The sequence below is a fragment of the Carassius carassius genome, chromosome 24, assembly GCF_963082965.1.
Source record: "Carassius carassius chromosome 24, fCarCar2.1, whole genome shotgun sequence".
Taxonomy (NCBI): Eukaryota; Metazoa; Chordata; class Actinopteri; order Cypriniformes; family Cyprinidae; genus Carassius; species Carassius carassius.
Window position 1 is genome coordinate 4,129,161 of NC_081778.1, and position 24,491 is coordinate 4,153,651.

The window sequence follows — 24,491 nt, forward strand, 5'->3', positions numbered from 1 at the left end:
AGGACACCCGTGGCTACGACCATCGTGTCAGGACCACTCCTAACATATCGACGAGGACACGAAAGGTTCAGTAGACTTGTTGCTTTAAATGAATGGTTATTGTCATGGTGTAAAGAACAGAAACTGCTATTTGTCAATAATTGGAATCTTTTCTGGGAGCGTCCTAGGCTTTTTAGCGCTGATGGCCTGCACCCCTGCAGAGTCTGAGCGGAACTTCTCTTGGACAACATCTCCAGGACACTTCGCTCCATATGACTAGTAAGCCATTTCTCAAATAACTATTATGATGACTTTTGTTCTACCCGCTTAAATGATAGAAGTACTTGGGCTGTTCAACTTATTAAAACTATGCTTGTTCCCCAAGTAGTGGGGTCAAAATATAAATTTAATGTAAAATCCTATTATGATTAAACCAGTAAAATAATGTAAAATAAATTAACTAAAACAATTTTTAAAGTTTGGGCTCATAAACATTAGATCACTCACACCCAAAGCAGTTATTGTAAATGAAATGATCACAGATAATAGTTTTGATGTACTCTGCTTGACTGAAACCTGGCTAAAACCAAATGATTATATTGGTCTGAATGAGTCTACACCACCAAACTACTGTTATAAGCATGAGCCCCGTCAGACTGGTCATGGTGGTGGTTTTGCAACAATATATAGTGATATTCTCAATGTTACCTCAATGTAAAACAGGATACAGCTTTAACTCATTCAACATACTTATGCTAAATTGTTACACTTTCAGATATGCAAAATAAATATATGTGTCTCTTGCTCTGGCTACTGTGTATAGACCACCAGGGCCGTATACAGAATTCCTAAAAGAATTAGCAGATTTCCTCTCAGACCTTTTGGTTACAGTTGATAAAGCGCTAATCGTCAGATATTTTAATATTCACGTTGATGATACAAATTATGCATTAGGACTTGCGTTGACTGACCTAATAAACGTTTTTGGAGTCAAGCAAAATGTCACATGGACCCACTCATCATTTTAATCATACACTAGATTCAATTATATCACATGGAATTGATATTACTGATATAGATATTGTACCTCAAAGTGATGTAACCAACCATTTCCTTGTATCGTGCATGCTGCGTATCACTGCTATTAACTATATGGCTCAGTGTTACTGTCTGGGAAGAACTATTGCACCCAAAGATAAACTGCAGTGCTTTGCAACTATGGGACAGGAAGCGCTAAACTTATCACTGTTTCTAAACCGACAACATGTTTATTAGATCCTTTACCCACTAAATTACTAAAAGAGTTGTTACCTGTAGCAGAAGAACCGCTTCTCGACATTTTTAACTCGTCGTTATCTTTACGTCACGTCCCAAAACAATTCAAGTTGGCGGTTATTAAGCCTCTTAAGAAACCACAACTTGATCCTAGTGAACTGGCAAATTATAGAAAATGACTTGCTTCTTCAAAGATCAAGGCTGCATCTCATTGCTAGTTTTACTTGATCGTAATGCTGCACTCGACACCATAGATCATGACATACTCCTAGATCGATTACAAAACTATACAGGTTTCAAGGACAGGCTCTAAGATGGTTTAGATCCTACCTGTCTGATCGCTGCCATTTTGTTTATTTAAATGGGGAGTCATCTCCTTTATCACCAGTAAAATATGGAGTGCCACAAGGGTCTGTCCTAGGTCCTCTTCTATTTTCACTCACCTAAAGGATTATTAGGAACACCAATTCAATTTCTCATTAATGCAATTATCTAATCAACCAATCACATGTCAGTTGACACGCCTCTGCAGCATCGCGTGGCAGTCGGGGACGGTGCCTCTGGGATGGGGTGGTGGTCCCTCTTTTTAAGAAGGGGGACCGGAGGGTGTGTTCCAACTACAGGGGGATCACACTTCTCAGCCTCCCTGGGAAAGTCTATGCCAGGGTACTGGAGAGGAGAATCCGGCCGATAGTAGAACCTCGGATTCAGGAGGAACAGTGTGGTTTTCGTCCAGGCCGTGGAACACTGGACCAGCTGTATACCCTCTACAGGGTGCTGGAGGGTTCATGGGAGTTTGCCCAACCAGTCCACATGTGCTTTGTGGATTTGGAGAAGGCATTCGACTGTGTCCCTCGCGGCGGCCTGTGGAGGGTGCTACGGGAGTATGGGGTCCGGGGCCCTTTGCTAAGGGCTATCCGGTCCCTGTACGACCGGAGCAGGAGCTTGGTTCGTATTGCCAGCAGTAAGTCAGACTTGTTCCCGGTGCGTGTTGGACTCCGGCAGGGCTGCCCTTTGTCGCCGGTTCTGTTCATGATTTTTATGGACAGAATTTCTAGGCGCAGCCAGGGGCCGGAGGGGGTCAGGTTTGGTGACAACACGATTTCGTCTCTGCTCTTTGCGGATGATGTTGTCGTGTTGGCCTCATCAAGCCAGGACCTTCAGCATGCACTGGGACGGTTTGCAGCCGAGTGTGAAGCGGCTGGGATGAGAATCAGCACCTCCAAATCCGAGGCCATGGTCCTCAGTCGGAAAAGGGTGGCTTGCCCACTTCAGGATGGTGGAGAGTTCCTGCCTCAAGTGGAGGAGTTTAAGTATCTTGGGATCTTGTTCACGAGTGAGGGAAGGATGGAATGGGAGATTGACAGACGGATCGGTGCAGCTTCTGCAGTAATGCGGTCGATGTACCGGTCTGTCGTGTTGAAGAAAGAGCTGAGCCGCAAGGTGAAGCTCTCGATTTACCGGTCAATCTACGTTCCTACTCTCACCTATGGTCATGAGCTTTGGGTCATGACCGAAAGGACAAGATCCCGGATACAGACGGCCGAAATGAGCTTTCTCCGCAGGGTGGCTGGGCGATCCCTTAGAGATAGGGTGAGAAGCTCAGTCACCCGGGAGGAGCTCAGAGTAGAGCCGCTGCTCCTCCACATCGAGAGGGGTCAGCTGAGGTGGCTCGGGCATCTGTTCCGGATGCCTCCTGGACGCCTTCCCGGGAAGGTGTTCCGGGCGCGTCCCACTGGGAGGAGACCCCGGGGAAGACCTAGGACACGCTGGAGAGACTATGTCTCCCGGCTGGCCTGGGATAGCCTCGGTGTCCCCCCAGAAGAGCTGGAGGAAGTGTCTAGGGAGAGGGAAGTCTGGGGTTCTCTGCTTAGACTGCTGCCCCCGCGACCCGGCCCCGGATAAGCGGAAGAAGATGGATGGACATGTCAGTTGCTTCAATTGATTTAGGGGTGTGGTCCTGGTCAAGACAATCTCCTGAACTCCAAACTGAATGTCAGAATGGGAAAGAAAGGTGATTTAAGCAATTTTGAGCTTGGCATGGTTGTTGGTGCCAGATGGGCCTGTCTGAGTATTTCACAATCTGCTCAGTTACTGGGATTTTCATGCACAACCATTTCTAGGGTTTACAAAGAATGGTGTGAACAGGGAAAAACATCCAGTATGCGGCAGTCCTGTGGGTGAAAATGCCTTGTTGATGCTAGAGGTCAGAGGAGAATGGGCCGACTGATTCAAGCTGATAGAAGAGCAACTTTGACTGAAATAACCACTCGTTACAACCAAGGTATGCAGCAAAGCATTTTTGAAGCCACAACACGCACAACCTTGAGGCGGATGGGCTACAACAGCAGAAGACCCCACCGGGTAGCCCTCATCTCCACTACAAATAGGAAAAAGAGGCTACAATTTGCACAAACTCACCAAAAAAATTGGACAGTGGAAGACTGGAAAAATGTTGCCTGGTTTGATGAGTCTCGATTTTCTATGAGACATACAGATTGTAGAGTCAGAATTTGGCGTAAACCGAATGAGAACATGGATCCATCAAGCCGTGTTACCACTATGCAGGCTGGTGGTGGTGGTGTAATGGTGTGGGGGATGTTTTTTGGCACACTTTAGGCCCCTTAGTGCCAATTGTGCATCGTTTAAATGCTAGGGCCTACCTGAGCATAGTTTCTGACCATGTCCATCCCTTTATGACCACCATGTATTCATCTTCTGATTGCTACTTCCAGCAGGATAATGCACCATGTCACAAAGCTCAAATCATTTCAAATTGGTTTCTTGAACATGACAATGAGTTCACTGTACTAAAATGGCCCCCACAGTCACCAGATCCCAACCCAATAGAGCATCTTTGGGATGTGGTGGAACGAGAGCTTCGTGCCCTGGATGTGCATCCCACAAATCTCCATCAACTGCAAGATGCTATCCTATCAATATGGGCCAACATTTCTAAACAATGCTTTCAGCACCTTGTTGAATCAATGCCACATATAATTAAGGCAGTTCTGAAGGTGAAAGGGTGTCAAACACAGTATTAGTATGGTGTTCCTAAAAATCCTTTAGGTGAGTGTACATGTTGCCCCTTGGTAATATTATTAGAAAATACGGGATTAGTTTCCACTGTTATGCTGATGATACTCAACTATATATCTCAACGAGACCAGATGAGACCAGATTTTCTTCTGTTAAATTTGGATAAGACAGAGATATTACTTATTGGACCAAAAACAGTACACAGAATCTAGTAGACTACAGTTTGGATCTAGACGGATGTACTGTTACTTCTTCTACAATCAAAAATCTGGGTCTTATATTAAACAGCAATTTGCCTTTTGAAAACCATATTTCCCATATTACAAAAACGGCATTCTTCCATCTTAGAGACTTTGCCAAGCTATGAAATATGTTACCTGTTTCTGATGCAGAAAAGCTAGTTCATGCATTCATGACCTCTAGACTGGACTATTGTAATGCACTTCTAGGTGGTTGTTCTGCATCTTCAATAAACAAGCTACAGGTAGTCCAAAATGCAGTAGCTAGAGTCCTTACCAGGTCAAGAAAATATGATCATATTACCCCAATTTTACAGTATCTGCACTGGCTACCTATTAAGTTCTGTATCAATTACAAATTATTATTACTTACCTATAAGGCCCTAAATGGTTTAACTCCTGTGTACCTAACTAGCCTTATACCACGCTACAATCCATCACGCTCCCTAAGGTCACAAAACACTAAAACGGTAGTACCTAGGATAGCAAAGTCCACTAAAGCCAAACCCTCAGACGACCCCAGATGATGCTAACCCTGAATCAACAAACAGAACTAACAAATATTGCTTCAAGTGTGATTGCATCATATAATAATTGCTGTTAATAATGTTCATCGACTGGCTGACTACGTCTTGTATTTTTTTTCAGAAAAATCCTGTCATATGCACACAAATTGACAGTCACCACCAGGGCTGAAACGATTCCTCGAATAACTCGAGTAACTCATTTACAAAAAATGATCGAGGCAAATTCCTCTGCCTTGAAGCCTCTTTTAATTTATTTTAAATCTCACGTCAGGTTCTTTCGCAATGGTTTTTTAATGTGACACAACGCGTTTACGCCACCCACAAAAAAAAGGAGACACAAGCGCTGAGTCCGAAATCGCATACTGTAAGGAGTCAGCAGTGTTTTGATTTGAGGGCACGGGCAAACATAAAGAGAACGTTGTGGCGTGTGTCCATTGTAAGATAGAGCTGGCATACCACAACTAGGGCCCTATGATCTCCGCGATGCAGAAAACGAGGAGGGAATCGCGAAATCCAGTCATAAAAATGGATTTACAGTTTAACGCGGAATGGCACGGAATTTGCCAAATTTTGAATTAATTAATCAAAAGTAGGTCATTGCACTTACATCAAATCACGATATGGCCTTATATCTGTAAATATTAAGCCGGAACAGTCTATTTAAATATGAATCCTGCATGTTCTGCATGTCTCTGTTAATGAATGGCGCAGAAGCGCTTCTTCATTCAATAAACACACGGAAGCGAGCGTGACGCTCGCTGTGATTTCAGCGTCTGCTGTCTCACTAAATAAGGACGTGAACACATGAACAACATCTCCAAAACTGCTCTGACAGTCACTTCATGAGCATTTGACCGTTTGATTTGAGTAAAACTAGCATCACAACACATACACAGAACTATAAAGGTGCGTCAACCTGTCAAATTAAAAGTCCGGTTAAAGACTAAAAAAAAATCAAACATTATTTTTTTTTTAAGGTTTAATCGCACAACATTTCTTCCATGTATTATTTTTAATAGTAAATCCCCTTTGTTTACCAAAAGATTTAGTTAATTTTCAAAATTAAATTAATGTTTTATGTGTTTAATGTTTAATGTGCATCTCAGAAAATGCTTTAATTAAAACCCCAACTGAATGACACTTAAATGCACTTAATTCATCTGTCAACTTTATTGTCATTGTTCACAGTACAAGTACAGACAGAGAAACAATGGGTAATAATTTAATGTTTATTTTTGATGCATGCATTGCATTCTATGCAAAAAAAAAATTCTAAAAAAGGAAACTTAGTTGTTCATTTTAAGAGACCCAGGAGTCTTATTTTCTCTTGCATAATTAATAATTATTAAGCAAAAAAACATTTTATCCAATTACTCGATTAATCGATGGAATTTTCTGTAGAATACTGGATTACTAAAATATTCGATAGCTACAGCCCTAGTCACCACTTATAAGATACTGCTAAATATTGTAGAAACTTAATTTTCTGTAAAGTTGCTTTGTATTGATTTGTTATCGATTTTTATTCAAATCCCTTTCGCCAAGCATTCGAATAATGCATCTTATAATTTGTGCCTGCAGTTGTATCTGATCAAATGCGCATTATTATAGAAACTTAATTTTCTGTAAAGTTGCTTTGCAATGATTTTTATCGTAAAAAGCATTATACAAATAAACTTGAATTGAATCTTTATTTGTCATATGGAAACAATGGGTTTACAGCAAAATACTTGCCCTACAAGCTACCATGTAGGACTGTGAAAGCTATTTTTACTTTGCTAAAACATGAACATTAGGAAGTAAATCATGAAGTTTGTGCCGACATTAACAAATGTGCCAGCTGACCATATGTAGCCATTTGCTGCAGTTTGTCTGAGGCTTCATAAATTCTGGCATTACAATTTAAAAAGACTCATGTATTTCAGAACGCAAATGTAAATTATGCAAAGTTCCTCTTCTAGTGCCCATGTTCAGGCTATGTACTGCACCTCATCTGGTGTGTTGATTGAGAGAACGGGCACATAAATTACCTTTTTTGCATTTCAATATGTTGGAATTCAAGGATGAATGTGAAAGGATGAAAAATGCAGATACGCTTTATTGGAGGAATCAACAGGAACAAACAGGGCAAGGTAAACAGGTAGAGGAACAGAAAAAGTAAGTGAACAGGGAAACAACGGGAACAAAAACACATTATAAAGTAAGAGTCCTAAACATCACAGAGGAAAACAAGACTGGGATTGTGACGATCCCAGTCTCGTGTTCCCCTGTCTTGTGTAATTAACATCACTGAACCAATCTATATAAATCAGTTCATTGCAAAAAAAAAAAAAAAAAAAAAAACCTACCAATACTTCTTTTTACAGTGAAGAACTTGAAATCATCCATTGCCACAACATAATAATTGTCTTATTGACCCTTGTTTTAAAATTTTTATTTATTTATTTATTTTAATCAGAAAGTGCCAAAAAAGAGGCCTTACATTAGATTTCCCTCTGGCCGGCACTACAGAGCATTGTGCACCAAAACAGCCAGACATAAGAATTGCTTTTCCCCCCAGGCTATATTTAACCTAAACAATACATAACACATCTCGGGACTGTACATCTGTAAATAACTTATCAAACTTAACCTATAAAACTTTTCATCTTTTCATCACATTCACAGTTCTGTATACTGATATTTTCTTTGGTGCCTTGCGAAAGTATTCAAACCCCTTTATTATTATTATTATTTGTACATCTTTGAAATTGTATTAAAAAAAATAAAAACAATTAAATGATTCCATTGCATAAGTATTCATACCCCTATCTGAGACAATTGAAATTTTGATCAGGAGCATTCCTATTGCTTATAGATTTTACTACACTAAGTGAAGTTAACCTGTGGCAAATTCAATTGAATGGGCATGATTTGGAAAGGCACACATGCCTTAATATAAGGTCTAACAGCTGACAATGCATATCAGAGAAAAAGATTGAGCACTGAGGTCAAAATAACTGCCTGTAGAGCTCAGAAACAGGTTTGCATCAAGCCACACGTCGGGGGGAAGAGTTCAGAAAAAAACTTCGCTTCATTGAAAGGTCAAGGCAGGTAGGTGTCATCCGCATAACAATGAAAATTAATACCATGTTTCCTTAAAATATAACCAAGAGGGAGTACATAAATAATGAAAAGAAGCGGGCCCAAAACCGAACACTGGGGAATGTTCTTGATCTGAAACTTTTTAATTGAATACTCTGAGTGTGTCAGTCACAGTACTATGGTGGGGACGAAAAACCAATTTATTTCCTCTGCGGAACACAATAATATACATTTTGCATAATGACTGTTTTTTTTTTTTTTCATGCAGTTAAAATAAATTGGGACTGGAGTTTTACATGTTCTTTTATGTGCAAAGCACCAAAAAGTAGTCCATATGACCTGTGTATTATATTGTAATTCTTCTGAAGCAGTATGAAGGCTTTGTGTGATGAACAGTCCAAAATCAGTTTTTCCATCACTTTTTTTCCTACTAAGAATTTTTTTTTTTGTGCATTTATTTTACCATACCTTTAGTCTGTAATAGAGCTGTTTATGTATACAATCTATACATACAAAACACAAATCCCATGCTGAAAACAGTTCATCTCTCCAACAGACAAAAATAAATAAATAAATAAATAAATTATGAACTTCTAAATGAGCATAATGTCAGCACTTTAAAAGTTTGACAGACAATCCTAATCCTCATTCACTTTTATAACAGTGAAAATAGTGGCTAAGATATTCTTAAATCGTTTTCTTTCGGAATAATGTAAGAGCTAGTAAACAATGTCAGAACTTTCTTTTTGTGTTACTATCATTCTATTATAAATCTATTGTCGATGAATATGACTCTCTGACACAAAATATAGATATAGATCAGTTTACTAATCAATGTCCATTTACTGGCTCCTATGATCCATCAGGTTCAGACTTTGTCATCTTGCTGCCTGTAACATTTCTGTGCATCTTTGTAAGTGTGCCACTCTGCACATGCTTTGTTTATGTTACTGTTGTGCTATGAGCTGGTGCTGTGTGTCCTAATGCATTGTTGCAATATGGCAGGCAATGGGTGAAATGTGCTGTTCTCTGAAACATTTTAGTTTTGTTGTTGTAGTGCTGTGGGAAAGCATTGTGTTGTCAACCTTTAGTTTTCTTCATCAGTGCCATTTTGACCTGCTCTACCGTTCTGCTGTAGTACACAAACACATTCTTAATGAAGCTATTAGTGGATTTGAGATGAAAGAGTCTAATATATATATTGTGTTTCACAGCTTTGGGTTCTAGTTTAAGTAAAAATAAATAAATAAATAAATATTGTCTTTCTGTGTGATGATTACTTTGCTTTGGAAGATGTTGTTGTCTGAGATGCATGGAGTCAACACTATGAGATTCTTTTCAAGATCAGTAGCACTTCTGTCACACACAGATGTCTTGTCTCTCATATTGGCAACACTTCAGTCATATCAGCTGTGAATCAAGTGTTTTTACCTGACACACAATGAGCCATGCATCACTAAAAGACTTTCTGTAGCAGCAGATGGCATGTCTGCAGTCACAGCAGAAAAATGGAATGATAGTGTGTCCTTGGTATTTTGTCTTTTAACAGGCTGAGACTGATATATTGTTTATCAAATAGTAAAGATAATAATACCTGTCTAGTTATCCATCCACCTTTTAAAAGAATTGAATCTTTTTGAAATTATACTGACCAAATAAAGTTAGATAATAATAATAATAATAAAAATGAATTATTAATAAAATGTCCAAATCTCAGTGCTATTACTGAATTGTGTGAGTTTCTTTATCTAATCACATTGGGGCTTTAGCTAATCACAATGATTTGTAGTTTGTAAACACACTGACTTGCAAAATCTATTAGCTCTGGTATTACTTTAATCTATTAGTTCTGGTAGTCCTTTAATCATTTTAGTTATGGTATTACTGTAATCTATTAGTTCTAGTTTTACTTTAAGCCTGGATTATAGCTCATCATCTGGGGTTTTACAGAAAAACCCAATATATAGAGAGACTATGATAAGTAATTGGGTAAATTTGTATGATTTATTTATTCTGTTATTTCAGTGATTCACAAATCATAAATGGGTCGCAGGTCTGTTCTGATTGGGTCATGAGCAGAATGCAGACAGTTACCATACAATTGTGCATCAATAGGATAGCAGAATAGGATTGTTAGCTTTTAAAAGGGAGGAAATTCTCCCATATATTTAGATGTTGACATACAAGGTTGTGCCTTCAATCAAATTCAATTCCAAGTGTATTTGTATAGTGCTTTATTGATACAAATTTTGGCGAAGCAACTTTACAGAAAATTAAGTTTCTACAATATTTGGTAGTAACTTATCAGTGGTGACTGTCAGTTTATTTACAAATGGCAGAAATGTACTGGAAAAAATCAATTAAAGTGAAGTAATCGAATAGACGATTAATAGAAATTATATGATGCAATCAAACTTATAGCAAAATTTGGTACTGTAGTACTGTATTTAATTTCAGGGTTGGCATCATTTGAGGTAATCTGAGGGGTTGACATCTCTTCTCAGGTGACTGAAGCTTGTGTAAATCCTAGTTACCATGGGATGTCAGCGAAATATAGTTTTCAAAAGACAAGTTGCTGTCTAATATAACACCCAGATATTTGACTGTAGAGGAAGTAACAATACATCCGTCTAGTTGCAAATTGCAGTCTACAATATTCTGTGTACTTTTTTTTTTTTTTTTTCTTCTTTCTTTTTTTTGGTCCAATAATTAATATCTCTGTCCTATCCAAATTTAATAGGAGAAAATTATTGGTCATCCAACCTTCTAAATTAAATACTCTTACAGAGTGTGTTAAAAATGTAAAAGTTTTATCTGGTCTCTTTGAGATATACTGTATAGTTGAGTATCATCAGCATAACAGTGGAAACTAATCCCTTATTTTCCAATAATATTATCAAGGGGCAACATGTACATTGAAAATAGCAGAGGACCTAGGACAGATCCTTGTGGCACTCCATATTTTACTGGTGATAAATGAGATGACTCGCCAATTAAATAAACAAAGTGGTAGCGATCAGAAAGGTTAGATCTAAACCATCTTAGACTGCCCTTGAATACCTGTATAGTTTTGTCATCAGTCTATAAGTATGTCATAATCTATGGTGTCGAACGCAGCACTAAGATCAAGTAAAACTAGCAATGAGATGCAGCCTTGATCTGATGCAAGAAGCAGGTCATTTGTAATTTTAATAAGTGCAGTTTCTGTGCTATGGTGGGGCCTGAAACCTGACTGAAATTCTTCATAGAGATAATTTTATCTTGCAGGAAGGAGCACAGTTGAGCAGACACAACTTTTTTTCTAAAATTTTAGATGTAAATGGAAGAATTTGAAATGGGCCTATAATTTGCCAGTTCACTAGGAACTAGTTGTGGTTTCTTAATAAGAGGCTTGATAACCGCCAGTTTGAATGGTTTTGGGATGTGACCTCCCTCTTGTGCGTGTGTGTGTGTCCACTACCTCCAGCGTCCTGAACTCTTCACCAACGGATCCCATCATCACTACCACTAGCACCAATACCTCCCCGTGCACTACCTGCTCCTCTGCTTGTGCCTCAATAAACTGTGTTAACTGTTCTTTCAGCCTCCTGTCCTGGTTTACTGTAACATATTCAAGTCATTACTATTAAACTGTGAGGGAATATTTAAATTGGGTGGCATCTGGTTATTTGTAAATCTAGCCACTGTGCTAAATAAAAACCTTGGATTGTTTTGGTTATTTTCTATGAGTTTGTGGATATGCTCGGGCCTGGCGGTTTTTAGTGCCTGTCTTTAGCTGGACATACTTTTTTCCCCATGCAATTCTAAAATCTTCCAAGTTAGTTTTTCTCCATTTGTGCTCAAGACTATGAGTTTTCAAACTCTACTGTATTTTTTAACACAAATATATTTGATAGTAGCTAACCAAATTACACAGATGCCAAAAGCTACATAAATTACACGTTTGCTTGCAGGGGGAGGGATTAATTGCAGTTGATTACTGGCTACTGGTAAAAAAGAAAAAAGATAAAAGGCAACCAAATCTGAACGTATCACTATGAATCATCAAAAGGTTTGTAACCTCATTGTACAAAGTTGCTTGCTGTATCTTAAATTTTCTTTTGGTAAACATTCTTTACACTGTGTTAGGTGATCACTCAATGTCCAGTTACCAACATATACTAAGTGTACATTTTAATTGCAGTTTTCTGTTGAAATGAACACTAAACACAGTCAAACACCAACAACATTTAATCCTTTTCACACAAAAGTGACAAAGTAAATTTGCTTGGCAGTTCACCTGGTACAGCATTGTGCTCAGGTCCCATGAAACACAAGTCGGGGTGAAAGAGCTCAAAGACTTGAAGAAGCAAGATTTTTTTTATTCATTTTTTTCTTAATAATTTTTTCATTTTCAATTTTGATAACATTATAGTTTAGGTGTAGTGTACTGTATGTTTAGAGTAGTAGGTATTGTAGAGTAGTTGGTTTTGAGTAATTGTTCTGACTATCCTTATTTAATTTTTTATTGACTTAAAGCCCCTTCACACATTAATACTAGTAAATTGCCATAAAATGTATTGCGTTGACACAGAATCATAACAGTGATTTAATGGTTATGTTACAACTTCCCTTGCTGCTAAATTGCCGGAATGAATTTACAGGTATTTTTGAAAAGGTCTTGTTCACACATGATCTCTTACCGGTAATTTACCAGTAAAGACTTTATGTGTGAAGGGGGCTTACGTGTCACTTAATAACTCAAAAAGTCCTAAAACATAATAGTGTACATAAAGCGTAAAGCATTTGGTAATGGTTAATATGAATCTCCATCTCATCAGTGGTGTCTGCTTTGATGTGAATTTTTCATGCTCCTGTATCATTAATGATTTGCATGGCCTGACAAATATGCAGGTATAAATCAAACCAGCGAGATTACATCCTAAAGTATTTAAGAGCCCTTCTGAGCTTGTTAAGCTCCCGAGGAATAGATGTAATGTAATTAATTTGCCTTGTTTGTATTACCTAGGGTCATTCAGGTTAATTGAGTCTTACTTCCAAACACTGGCAGAGAGCCACACTTTCTGCCTGTACAGTATATCGTCTTTAATTAATATTAAAATAGACGGCAGCAGGTTATGTCAGCCAATGACAGGCGAACAGAGTATAAATAAAAACAAAGTCAGTCTCACTGAAGCGCCTGACAGATATTAGGAGACAATGCGGCTAATCAGATACCCGCTGTCATTATTGCTCACAGATGGAGGGTCTGCCAAATTCAGTGTGTGATTCTAACAACCAAACAAATGCTGCAGATTGCCTGCATGAGCAAAATTGCTCTCAAATAACTCATAGTTTCATGGTTTGTTTGTGGAAGTCAAAATGTCACAAATTCTTGTTGTTGTTGTTCTTTTATTTCTTTTTTTATTAATAGACATACATTTGGATATTGGTTTCAAACAATACTCGTTTGTGAAACTGTTCTCAGGACACAGCTTTCTCATAAATGTCTGGTTTGGGGAAGTTACAGTTGTTTAATATATATTGTGATTTTATACAGCTGAAAGAGTAATTTCTAATAATTATAAAAGTGTAGCCTATTCTAAAAATTTTGCAGACTGTGTGTGCTTTGAATTCTGAAATATTGTGATGCATGCTTTTAATTAGTATTTTTATTGGGCATATTGAACATCGTGAGAAATAATTACTCCTGCGTCATAGATGGAGCAGGTTAATGCACATTATAACAGAGCTGGAAGATACAACACAGAGGTCCTTTCATGCAAATGTTATGCACTAATCCACTGTATTAATGGATTAGTTCATGTATTAGTTAGTGTAATACTTAATTAACTACCTTCATTTTGTTAAATTTCTAAGTGTGGTTCATCCATGAGATTTTACACACATTAACTCGGCCAGGATTTCCATTTGTGTTTCTGATAATGGTTAGAAACAAGACAATGAACAGTTTTTTCATTGAATGTTCATTTCAGTTCCTGGTATTGAGGAGGTCATAATCTCATTATAAGCACGTTGCTTTTAGGCTTCCTATGTGAATGATTGGGTTGCCATTTTGATAGCAGGCAAGTCAATTTTTATGATTGATAAGCCTGGAAGGGTTTGAATCTCATGCTCTTCACAGCACAAAAAAAAAAAAGTATAAAAATGTAAAAGTGAGTTTCTTCTCAATTGTACATCACAAAGCCAAAGCAATAAAATCTCCATTTACAATATGTGCATTTGTACAAGGCTACTAAAGCAGTGAATTGTGATGCAGGTCATTCCTCTCATGCAATTAATTCATCATACAGTGTATGACTTAAATTCTTAATGTATTGGTTAAAATATTAAAACTGATCACAGTTAAGAGAATACATATCCCCTGGAGCTGCACTACACATTCAACTTATTAAGAAATATTATCTTATAATATGTATATATATATATATATATATATATATATATATATATATATATATATATATATATATATATATATATATATATATATATATATACACTGAAAATATTACTGAGAAAATGCTATTGCTATCGTATCTTTTGTAAACATAAGTTAAAGTGTTGATTCACCTAAGATTGTCATCATATTAGAAATATTAATATTATTTTAATAAAAATATTTTTGTGAGGATAAAAGTGTAATGACTTTGGAACGGCATAAGACTGATTTTTCAGTTTTGGATTTTCATGTTGAATTAAAAAAATGATCCTGTGTTTACTTCCTGTGTTTAGTTGCTGTTTCTCTTTTTCTTTTGCCTGCTTGTTTGTCTCCATGGTTCCCCTTTGTTAGTTGTCTTGGTGAATGATTAGCTCCACCCATTGTTAATATGTCTAGTTAAACCCTTGTGTTTGCCATTAATCTTTGTCTGGTGTTGTTTCCTTTGCGTATGTATTTGTTTGCTCTTGTCTAGCCTTGTTTTTTTTTGTGCCCATGACCGTATGGATTTCCGATTCTCTCCGAAAAGCACACATTATAGTTATGTTACATTTCAAGGTTTGCTGTATGCACATTAATCCATTATGAAAAACATAAATTACCAATGCATAACAATAGTATAATTAACCTAAGTATAAATATATAAATAATTTTTTTTTTTTTTTTTTGATTGTTTGTTTGTTTGTTACAGAGCTCAGAAGGTCCCACAGAGTAGGGATGATCCATACTATACTATTGATAATGTGTGATTTGTTTTGCCTTATTAGAAATTACACTTTTACCCAAAGGTATAAACATAAATTATGAAGTTTATTCTTTTCAAATGGATGTTTGGATATTACTATTTTATTAAAAGTTTATTAAATTGATTACAGTAATTGTTTGACCAATGAAATTAATATTTAAGTGACACTCTTTTAGTTTCCATAAACCCGTTATATAACTTTTGCAACCAATAATGAATGAACGAATTAATGGATACATAAACAGATAAACAAATAAATAAGGCTGCTGCAAAAATAAGCAGGGATAGTTCTCAGAGGTTCGTAATATCAACAAATCCAGACCATATTAAGTTTCATTGTGAGTATTTGCATTGCGATTTTGATAGCAGTCACATCAATTTTCATGACTGTAAAGCCTGAGAGGGTTTGAATCTCCAGCTGTTGAACAGCAGAAAGAAAACAGGCTGGAAGGTCCATTGCTTCTCGATTAAACATCAAATTACACTCAAAGCACAACAAAATATAAAGTATATTGCATTAACATGCAGTAAACACTCCCTAGATAATATCTTCAGAAGCATTTCCAATCTATTTGGTATTTAAATTCACTATGAACCAGCACTGAAACCCATTTTGCTTGTATAATGTCACACATTTTCAAGTAAATAAGGATATTTCCTATTTTGCAATCATCTAAAGTCATCTAAAAAAAAAAAGCTATTTCGAAGAATGTTTCAGCAGTTTTTTTTTTATAAAAACGGTGACAATACTACATATATGTAACACGTTCTTTAAAGTTTGCATTTTCAGGCTTCCAAAATGCTGCCGTGCAAGTAAATAGCCAAAGCACATAAACTCCCTAAACGTCCCTCTCAACAGCTCAAACTGAGCAAAAAAGAACAAGCCACGACGGCACATATACTAAAGTTGGATCGATACAGAGAAGATTAGCATGGCCCCTGCGAAAGGATGACACGCAAATCTGAGAAGCGCTCCATTTTTTTATAGGGAAGTCGTGGCCTAGTGGTTAGAGAATCGGACTCACAATTGAAGGGTTGTGAGTTCGAGTCTTGGGCCGGCAGGAATTGTGGGTGGGGGGAGTGCATGTACAGTGCTCTCAGTACCACGACTTAGGTGCCCTTGAGCAAGGCATCGAACCCCCAACTGCTCCCCGGGCGCCCCAGCATAAATGGCTGCCCACTGCTCCGGGTGTGTGTTCACACAGTGTGTGTGTGTTCACTGCTCTGTGTGTGTGCACTTTGGATGGGTTAAATGCAGAGCACAAATTCTCACCATACTTGGCTGAATGTCACGTCACTTTTCACTTTCATCAAGGCCCTAAAAAGTTTAGGATTTCTGTGTCTGCGTTCAGATCTACTGGGATATCACACCATCATGATGGAAAATTATCCCAGACTAATATCCAAACAATTCAGAATCCATAGAAGTGTCGTTGGTGTAGCTGTAACACTGTTGAAATGTGTCCTTTGAGTCAACCCCGTGGGCTCCTTCCTCTCTCGGTGCTATTAATTTATCCTCTAGTACAGCAGCACTTGTTCAAATAAGTCAGGCCAGCCAATAAACCACTCGTGAGCATTCATGCCTCATTATTACAGTTTCATTCCAGAGTTGCTGATAAACAGAGCCTACTCTCTTAACCTGCACCTTAACAATCTTTCTTAACCTGAGGCCTCTCAGTGAACTCAGTGGGGATAATTCTGCGATCTCTAGCGGTTGGCTGTAAAAGGCCAGCTCTGAGGCTAACACAATGATCAATGTGAAAATTAGGACGATTCCTCATGTGCCGGCTTGTAGACATCAGTTTGCCTTGAGTGCTGCGAAACGAGGCCACAGTTCACGTCTAATCTGTCAGCATTGGGTAAAGTGGCAACATTGCTCTCGTAAACCATAGGTGAGTAAATAGACACTTAATCATCTGTGTCTGTCTGCTAACGCTGCAAGGACATTAGAACAACAGGAGAGAACTGCCACACAGGGACAATAGTATAGTGCACTAAAGCAGACACTGAACTGCTGAAGGAGTAAACTCTGAAACACAACACAAACATGTATATTTCTGGCAAAATAAAACTCATGACCTATTTCAAAGCACGGACAGTTCCAGGTCCAGGTGAGTGAATCACACAGATACATGTTGAGTTCATATTTCACTCAGGTATCATAAAGAAACAAACCCTAAAAAAAAAAAAAAAAAAAAATTATTTGCCGTAATTAAAAATAAAAGATGAGTTTATTTATTTATTCACTTACACAGTGGTTGCCAGAACGTAAAAAAAAAATAATAAAAATAAATAATAATAATAATAATAAAATAAAATAAATAAAAAATACAACTTTTGTAACATTGCATTTTACTGATTGAAATTAAATTTATAGTAAAAACATGTATTTGATTCAATGAAATAATACCAACACTATTATTATTATTATTATTATTATTATTATTATTATTATTATTATCTCATAAGACTAATAATATATTGGTATAGCTGAGGTAAATAGAAGATGCACATACAAATTATCATCATACAACATAATACAATAAACAAATAATTTAACAACATGACAACATAGGAAATTAAATGAATGAATGAATAAAAAAAATACATTTTTCAATTCAAAACTATCAATTACAAAGTGTCACACAGAGTATTAATTTAATTTAATTTATTTATGTATTTTCATGGTAATGCAACATGAAATGCCACAACAATCCAACAAACACAACAAAAATACATTCCATGACAAGAAGAACAGGAGCTGGATGACAAAAAAAAAAAAAAAAAACAACGCCAAAAAATAACAAAATAACCCAGACCAGGGGCCCGTTCTTCATACGTCGCTAACTCAGTTTGCTGGATTTGAATGTTGACGATTTGGCGTGATCTTGGATCATTTGGTTCTTCGAAGCTCATCCCAGAGCTGCTGTCATAGCAACAGGTCCGTAAACTTAAACCTGCTCGGGAGCAGCTTATTTCATGTAAACAGGATTAGATCGCTTCTTTTCAACCAGAACTAATACTCAAAATATGTCTGCTACCACCGCTACTTTATTACAATAGGATTGTACTGATCCAGGGACAATAATTTAAAATAATAATCATTAAAAAAATTACTTAAAAATAATATAAAAATGCTGTGTAGTCCATAACAGCCTACTATAGACACAGCCAGTTTTACTCACTGAAATATTTATTTGTCATAAAATTATTACTTCATAATTGTATTAGAGTCTTACACACATGCTATACAGATAATAGAGTCGTGCATTATTTTAAGTGATGACTGCTATTATAAGAGTGGCTTGATGGAGCGCAGGAGATGCAGATAACATGATATTGACCCTTAAGAAACTTTCATTAATGCTGTCACGTAACAAATCTGTCCAAATATAAAATGAAATGATTAGATCATTTCTACATTGAAATAAAAATGTAAAGACTGTACAACTATTATAAATTGCGAATATAAATAATTGGGAATCATGAAAAAAATTCTAATAAAATAAAAACATGTATCTATTATCTGTTTCATGTATCTATTATAACATTTATGTAGTTTTGTTTGCTTGGCTGTTTCCTTATAAAAGTCCAGAAATTTGTCAAGTTTTTCGTCGGGTGTCATTTTAAATTATATGACGTCATTATATTGCCGTCTTGCCACCAGCCAATCGCTGCACTGCTGATCATGGTTTCGAGTATCGATACATATCCCCTTTTAAGCCAACACATGAACGCGCAATTATCTCAGATAACTCAATCCAGCGATACTAATCATACACAACAGGTGTGTTCGAAGAAACCAATTAGCCGGATCATGATTAGCACGATGATATCATCTTGGATGTGTCATTTGATCTCGGATGTAATAAGCGACGTACGAAGAACGGGCCCCAGATGTAATCTACTTTCAATTTTAAGTTTTTTATTTATTTTTTTATTATTAATTCTGCTTGAACAACACTAAACAAACAAAAACAACAATGCTGCAATAATGACAACTCTAGCAACAAAAACAACGACGAGACCATCATTGTTGTTATAGTTTTAAACATTTTCACATTCATCTTTAAACAAGTTAAATATCTTCTGTTTATACTTCTATTTAAAATGAAGAATATTTGAACAACATTTTAGATCATTTTCGAGAAAATTCCATCTTTTCACACCAGAAACTGAAACACACATTTGTTTGAGGCTATTTCCAGAAAAAGGTTGTTTAAAATCATTATTTCTTCTGCTTGTCTCACTATTAACAGTAAAAAGGGTTTGCAATCCATGCAGTAACAGGCAGTGTTTTGCTTTATGAACAACTAATAAAGTTTGTAAAGAAACCAAGTCCTTCAATTTGAGTAGTCCTGACCTCAGAAACAGTCATTCAGTATGTTCTCTTGGAGCAACTCCATTAATTATTCTTATAACCCTTTTTTGCAAAATAAACAAGGGCATTAAATTAGTGAAATAAGAATTTCCCCATACCTCCAAACAATGCATCAAATATGGCAAAATAAAGAAACAATATAGGATTCTCATTGCCTTATAATTTAACAAACTTTACTTTGCTCAAAACGGCAATGTTTTTACAAATTTTATTTCTTACATATGCTATGTGTGACTTCAATTTAAATTTTTCATCAATGAGTACTCCTAAAAACTTAAATTCTAACACTCGCTCAATAGTTATTCAATTCAAAGTCAAACGAACATTATCAGGACATTTTTGATTTGTAAACAACATCAATTTTGTTTTACTTAAGTTTAACGACAGTTTATTTTTATTAACCCATTTCTGAAGTAGGACCAATTCTTGTTCAATAGTTTCCATTAATATTTTTAAATTCTTCCCCGATACAAAAAAAAAATTAGTATCGTCTGCAAAAAGAACAAAACGTAAAATCTTTGATTCATCACAGAGGTCATTAATATATAAAGCAAATAATTTAGGCCCCAGCACAGACCCTTGAGGGACTCCATACTGTATTGTTTCCAACTTGGATTCATGGCCTATATACTCTACATATTGTTGTCTATTTTCTAAGTAACTAATAATCCAATTTAATACTACACCTCTAATTCCATATGTCTGTAATTTAGATATCAATATACCATGATCAAGAGTGTCAAAGGCCTTTTTAAGGTCAATAAAAAACTCCAACTGTGTGATTTTTATTCTCCAATTCTGTAGTAATGTCCTCTGTGATTTTCATCAAAGCCATAGCTGTTGAGCAGGTACTTCGAAACCCAAACTGATTATCATGTATTAAAGAATGTTTTTCATGAAAATAATAAAATTTTTAAACAAAAGGCTTCTCCAGAATTTTTGAAAATTGAGAAAGTAAAGATATACTGTAGGCCTATAATTTGTGAGACTATGCCTATCACCAGTTTTAAAAAGGGGAATAATTTTAGCCACCTTCATTTTATCTGGGAAGAAACCTGTATTACAAGACAAATTAATTATATATTTTAATGGTCTAACATTGCAATGTATAGTGTCTTTAACAATATACATATGTAAGCCATCACTATCGCATGAAAATTTACTTTTTAATTTAGAGACAGTGGAGATAATTTCACTCTCACTAACTTCATTAATAAAATTCAGTTTATTTATTTTTTTTTCTAATGTAAATAATGAGGTAGTTGCTTCCAAAATGGAACAGTATTTTTTAAGTGTAACAGTAAATACTTTTATTGTAATATTTTTTTGTAATATACATAAAATGTCCCATTACATCTATTTCTTTTTTTTTAAGTACTCATTATCTTCTCATTCCTCATTTTTCTCATTGATGATTCTCATTTTGGCAATACTTTTTAAGATCAAAATTCTAAATTATGATTAATCATGTTTCTTTTTTTCAGAATGAGAAAAACTTTGAATTTACTGTTTAAATATGATTTTCTTGACTTCACCGGCAATGTTTAGTCATGCATATGGCTATTTTATCATGTATTGTATTTTTTCCCTCTTAGAATATATATTTTTCCTCTTAGAATATATATATATATATATATATATATATATATATATATATATATATATATATATATATATATATATATATTTAGTCAGTATTTAGACAAAAAAATCCAGAAAATCACATTGTAGGATTTTTAATGAATTTATTTGCAAATTATGGTATATATATATATATATATATATATATATATATATATATATATATATATATATATATATATGTATATATATATATATATATATATATATATATATTAATGTGTGTGTGTGTGTGTGTGTGTTGAGCACAGCTTATTACATTAAGAGCTGCGTAATATATTTTGAACTAAAGAAAATTCTCCACTATGTTTATGCTTTAAGGTATAATGTATTCCACGTATTTGCAACTCTGCTTGTGTTTTTGATACCGTAAAAGTAGTGCAAACTTTTGCCAACTCTTTCATTGTACTAGCTTTCTTTTCAGACATCATTTCAAGTAAACTTTTATTAGAGTTGACTGAAAGTACTGCATATTGTTTAAAAAAGAGGGAAACACAAAAAGCTCAGCACAGCACCACAAAAGCAATTATTCTTTCAAAAGCAGGCCAGAGAATGACACTCAATTCACAGGCACATTAAATATGAGAAAGGCTCATTTTAGACGTCTTGTGGAGAGGCATTCTATTCTGACATTATCTTCAGTTGGGTTGGAGAAGTGTTTTATATATTTTTTTCTAAAAGAGCAAATGAAAATCAATGAGAAAAAAAAAGTTTCACTAGAATCGTTTTGTATGCTCAATATGAGTTCCACTATTTCTCCAAACAATTATGAACAAACTCAGACGTTTGCAGCCGTCTCTCCCACTAGCCAATGACAGGGCAGGAGTTCATGCAGAAACTTCGGGACACCTATCAAAAATTGATTCTCACTCTGTTCAGCTGTGTTTGCTAGACAGCGAAATGATGACTGCTGATCAGTCTGGTCAACTAAGTGGAACTTTTATATATATATATATATATATATATATATATATAATGTATGTGTGTGTATAGTCACAAATATGACAGAGCATATGTTTAATATTATCTGCTTTGGGATAACACTTTCATTGAAGAAAGAAATATCCACAGAAGAGAGTTAAATGATGATACATATAATGGCATATTTCTTCTTTTGTCTGCCAAAATTACTGATCAGAATCATTGATCAGTTGCATTTATCACTCAGGGTAATGGACAGTCCCGACACAGGCCTCCTGACAGAGGGGCCAGGCTCCTTCACCCAACATATTGTTTGCCAAAGCAGTGTACATTTAGCATTTCTGAAAGTGGCAGTCAATGAATCTTGATAATGTGCGAGCATTGGACACATAACTCACATTGATAGCCCTTATATTGTGCCAGGGAGTTATAAATCTGGGTCTGGAGACATGAATATGCATTGACAGTCAACTCTAGCCGCTGCAGATAGTTTCAGTAAAGTAAGCAGTCGGACAGCAACTTAAACATAAATAAATAAGGCTCGGTCAAAATATCTATACAGTTAAAAGCACTAATTATGATAAATGGATTTTACATTTTCCATTTAGATCAAATATGCTTTACAACAGCGTCGTGCTCATTCATCATGTTTGCCTAAATTGCTGTGTCAAATTCACATATCTGAATTTGGGAGAGTAGCACTTCTCAAGTTGTTTTCTGCCGCTTTTTGTAATCCCCAAAAATCTTGTCACCATGTACCCCCTAAATCAAGACTTGGATTTACTTTATTTACTAGATTATTAACATTCATAAAAACATATATTCAAAGGAAGTAGTTCTTTTAAAGTCTTAATAACATTTCACAATTTTATTGATTTTACAGTATATGTGATAAGAACATGGGGTCTTTAAAGTGGGTTTTGGCTTAAAAAATACATTAAGAGTTCATAATATGGCGCTTTTCCACTGCGTGGTACAAGCATGGTTTGCGTTTCCACTGCAGTTTAGTATTGCTTTAGAGTGGGTGGATTACTACTGCCGCGACTCATGAAAAACTTTTTCAGAGGAACGTCTGTACTTCCTCAAAAGACAATGAAACAAACAAATGAAACAAGTTCAAAACAGTTGCATTCGATCCTTCGCTGGCTGTTCTGATTTAACTCTAGTAGTTCTTTTGTGTTTTTGTCACAAGTTCAGTAGGTAGTGAAGATTCTCTCTGGCCAGTCAGCGATCAGCAGAGTTTACATTTCACGTTCTGGTAAGAGTATGGTTCAATTGGAACCTCAGCCAAGGTGAAACTAAAAAAAAGTACCAGGTACTGTACCCAGTGGAAAACCCCCCAAAAGTGAAGCGTACCGTGCCATACCATGCAGTGGAAAAGTGGCAATAGGCAATGCTTTCTGGTAAAAGAGTTATACAGTACATTACATTTGCTTAAAGGGATAATTCACACCAAGAAAAAAAAAAAAAAGTAGATGAGTTTGTTTATTCATGGCAACAGGTTTGGAGAAATGTAGCTGTGACGAGTGGGGCGGGGCCGAGAGCCGTGGGAACGGGTCGAGGCCGGTGGAGTGATTGGAAATGAGCGACACTTTAGCCAATCACCGGTCTCGAGTCCCACGGAGAAGATCGGAAGTATAAAAACGGAGAAGGACGAGAGAGGACCAGGCCCGGATTTTATTTTGTGTTTTGGTTTTGTTTGTGCGTGGGAGTCGTCCATGAGGGGCTGTCATGCAGTTTTGTGTTTATTTTATTATTAAAGTTTCATTTGAATGTTCGCCTGTTCCCACCTCCTTTGTCCCGTGATTATGACGTTTTTATATTGTTACAGTAGCATTACATGACTTGTTCACTAGTTGATCCTCTGCAGTGAATGGGTGCCGTCAGAATGAGAGTCCAACAGATGATAAAAACATCACAATAAACCACAAGTAATCCACAAAACTCCAGTCTATCTATTGATGTATTGTAAAGCAGAAGTTATGTGTTTGTAAGAAATAAATCCACCAAGGCACCAATTCGTCATCTTATAAAACCAGAAATATTGTTAAAGCTTTATTTATTTATTATTTTATTTTTTAATTTCTGCCCAAGTAAGCCAGTATTGCAATTTTTGCCTTAAAAAAATTCAAAAAAATTCCAACACCAAAACATCTGAGGCGTGCTACTGTATATAAATTAATTTCAAACTCCGTATCTAAACTATATGTCAACAGCTGTC

At 36.0% G+C, this 24,491-nt stretch overlaps 1 non-coding gene across 1 annotated transcript; it reads left to right on the forward strand.

Moving 5' to 3' along the window:
- The first annotated feature begins 16,208 nt into the window (after window positions 1-16,208).
- On the forward strand, window positions 16,209-16,311 carry LOC132103801 (U6 spliceosomal RNA). Its single transcript, XR_009423464.1, has one exon. It is a non-coding gene; the product is annotated as a U6 spliceosomal RNA (small nuclear RNA).
- Window positions 16,312-24,491: the final 8,180 nt, after the last annotated feature.